The sequence below is a fragment of the Lactuca sativa genome, chromosome 4 (assembly GCF_002870075.4).
Source record: "Lactuca sativa cultivar Salinas chromosome 4, Lsat_Salinas_v11, whole genome shotgun sequence".
Classification (NCBI taxonomy): domain Eukaryota; kingdom Viridiplantae; phylum Streptophyta; class Magnoliopsida; order Asterales; family Asteraceae; genus Lactuca; species Lactuca sativa.
Window position 1 is genome coordinate 135,504,393 of NC_056626.2, and position 3,851 is coordinate 135,508,243.

The following is a 3,851-nucleotide window of genomic DNA, read 5'->3' on the forward strand; positions in this document are numbered from 1 at the left end:
TATATATATATATATATATATATATATATTATAAAAATTTTAAATTTATCAAACAAGAAAAAGAGAATAGATTTGTACCATTGCAGACATTCCACGGGTGGTTAATATGTAGCGCACATGAATCAGGCCATACAACATCTCAGCTGCTGACACAACCAGTTCATTCTGTTCTTCGGTGAACATATTGCCTTCTTATTTATAAAACAAGTCACCATTACTTTAACCAAACCATATATATATATATATATATATATATATATATATATATATATATATATATATATATATATATATATATATATATATATATATATATATATATATACACACACACACATACATACATATAATTCCAACAAACAATCATTTATATTAGGATATACCAATACCAGTAAACACTAACAGGATACAAATTTATTTATTTCAAAATCTGAACTTTTGTGATTACAAGTTACAATTTATAACTCGCAAGTAAACAGAAACAGAAAAATTAAAGATGAGAATAAAGATTATAGAAGATAATAAATAAATAAATAAATAAATAAATAAAAAACTAGTTTTCTGAGTTTTTCTTTGGAACATAACCGTATTTTCCAATTTCCAACATTAATTTCTTAAAATTCACAATTTGAACATGGGATTTTGATTTTTTATCACCTGAAACAAACATATGCTGCTGTTTCTTCACATCTATCCAACTACACACATGCAACATCCTCAAACCTTTCTTTTTTGAAGTTTGAAAAATAGAAGCAGCTTATTTTTGTTTTCCACATCTGTTGTAAATATTTAGAAGAACAACATAATTACTAAGCTTTTCTAGCTCCATACCGTATATTTTTTTTCAGCTGCAAGCTTTCCAAGTTCTAGATTCTTGTGGACCCTACAAACTGTAAGCAAAGCATCCCATATGTTTACTGTTGGATTAAATGGAGCATTTTGGATCAAAGAAAAAGCTTCATCTAATAACCCTTCACCACCTAATAACTCAATCATACATGCACAATGCATAACTCTAGGTTTTACCTTGAAATCTGTTCCCATTGATTCAAATATGTCCCACCCTTGATCCGATAAACTTGAATAGCTACAAGCAGATAGAACAGCAAGAAAACTAACATGATTTGGGATCATGTTTTCAGTAATTATTTGTTTGAATAACTCTAAAGCTTCAATTCCTCTCCCCTTATTACCTTATCCAATAATTAACGCGTTCCATGATACAAAGTTCTTGTGAGGCATTTTATCAAATACGTTGCGTGCATCATCGATTCTTCCCCATTTACTGTAGAAGTCAATAAGTGTAGTGTTGGCAACTATGTCTAGACCAAAACCATGGAAGATGAGGCCTGTGTGTGCTTGTTTGGCGTGTTCTAATGAAGCTAATCGTGTATACACTCTTACTATCATTGAGAACGTGAAGTGTTCCATTTTAACACCAGAATCTTGCATCTCATAGTAGAGATCTAAAGCTTCTTCACTATATCCAGAATCTTGCTGTACATATCGATTAGTGCACATGATACGAAGATATATTGACTTACACCCATTTTTATAGCACAAGCGTGTAATTGTTGTCCTGGAGAAATCAATTCCAATCCTGCAGATGCACGCATCATGGTGGCAAAAGTAAGTGAGAAGAAGACTTACCAGAAGGTACTGTAATTTGAAGAACGACAACCTTACTTGAACAAAAAATTGGTTTATGAAAAATTAAGAACAAGACTAAGTAGTTGTGGCTACCTAAAGTCGATTTCCCGATTTCTATTTCTCTTTCTCCCATTCCATTCTCCTTCTTTCTGTTGTTGTATCACCTTCAATCACCCAATGGGTGTTTTGATCAAAGTTTCAAACTTTTTAATCTAGAAAAATAAGGATTAAAAACGTACAACAGAATGTTTCTGAACCTGTATTGCACATCGGAGTTGTTTTGGCGCCTAAGGTTTCGCTATGATGCTACCTTTTCTCACGTTGTAAAGTGGTGGTGATGGAAGAGATGGTAGGGCGGCGGCGGATGGTAGGAATGGTGGTGACGGTTGATTGTGTAGAGGTGAGTATGAGGTTAGGTGAAATGAGATATTATGAAAAAAAGCCCTAGATTTGGACGCCTTTTGTAATTGAGGATAATGGATGTGCGTTTGGTAAAAGAATTATAAAGCAACGCCTTTACAATCCAAAAGGTGGAGGATAGAGATGAGAGAAAACCTAGTGGAGAAGGAGAGAATAGAAGGTGGTGGTTTCAATTAGGGGTTGTTCAACTGGTAGCTTCGATTAGGGGTGGAAACGAGGGAGAAGATGGCGGGGGTTTAAAAAATTTAGGGATTTCATTTTCCCTCTAAGGAGAAGCGCGTTTCTTAAAAAAAATATAAAACGACATTCATAGACAACGCACCTTTTAGCTAAAGTGCCCTCTGGGTTTTCTATTTTTTTACATGAGACACTAATTTAAGGGCACACAATAATGCGTGACCTAAATCCTTAAATTTTTTGAAGAGATGACACTTTTTTAACGTCACTCTCTTTTGCGTAACATAAATCTCCAAGTGTCGTTGTTTGCGTGTCGTAAAAGGGTCTTTTTCTTGTAGTGTCCAATAGCCGACTCGACGAGTAGGACGAGGGTTTTCCCGATAATCACACTGTTGGTGACTCACTGAGTTGGGGAAGCGACTCGGTGAGTCAGAGGGAATCTAGAGGACAGAATGCACGATGGTACTCGCCGAGTCAGGAGCCGGACTCGGCGAGTTGGGTCGGGACATTTCACAGATTGTGATCAGTGATGATTTTCAGAGTTGAGGTTGACTCAGTGAGTCGAATGAGGACTAGGAGAGTGAAGAACATGTGTGGACTCGCCGAGTCATAGTTGTGCACTCGGTGAGTTTGGTCAAGGTTGACCGTTGACTTCGTTGACTTTTAGGTTTAGTCAATGTTTGGACCTTAGAGTCATCGGAAGGGTAGGATAGTCTTTTACCCTTCCTAGAGGATGAATAGAGAGAAAGAGATTAGCCTAGCCTGAAGGTTGTATTAATTAGAGTATTTATTTCATGTGATTAGGCAGGGGCTAGACCAAAGTTTACCGAGTCAGAGATTTACTGAGATATCCGAGGTGAGTCTTCTCACTATACTTTACCTTGAGTAGGTAACTAGAGTTATGTGATACAGTGTTTGTAAGCTATATATGTGTTATGTGTTGCACTGCATTATTCTATGTGATTTATGCTATGCATGTTTACAGAGTTAGAACTTGAGGGTTCACAAAGTTTGGGTGCACATACCCACAGAGTTATAGCCTCGAGTGGCTAATATGTGTTATATGTGGTATTTTGGGGAACTCACTAAGCTTTGTGGTTACAGTGCTTTATGTTATGTGTTTCAGGTACTAGTGAGGATCGCAGAAAGGCGCCGGTTTGATCAATACACACACGAGAATTTTATGTTATGAGATCTTGGGATTGATATATGTTATGAATTGAGTTTTAAACAATGATGTTTCTATGAATAATGAATGAATTATGTTTTTATAAAACGCGAAAAATTGTTTTGAAATTTACAGTGTTACAAGTTGGTATCAGAGCCTTGGTTTGAGGGATTTGAGTACACCTTCGGGCATATTTGAACTCAAAATGAGGATTTGAGAAATATTTTCAAAAGAGAACCAAATTTTCTAAAAATAGTAAAAGATTTTTGGAAAACGCAGAGCAGAGTCGTGTGTACGATCAGTCAGAGCCCGAACGGTGATTTCCCAAAATATCCTTATGTTATATGTTTATGAGATTGATATGATTTATTCTCGTGCTAGAGTGGGCTAGGTTTTCCTATTAGGACTAGAGTGGCCTGATTTGTGATGCCTTAGC

At 35.9% G+C, this 3,851-nt stretch overlaps 1 pseudogene; it reads right to left on the reverse strand.

Annotated features, from left to right (window-relative positions):
• Positions 1 to 330: 330 nt before the first annotated feature.
• On the reverse strand, positions 331 to 2,350 carry LOC111914981 (pentatricopeptide repeat-containing protein At5g50390, chloroplastic-like; annotated as a pseudogene).
• Positions 2,351 to 3,851: the final 1,501 nt, after the last annotated feature.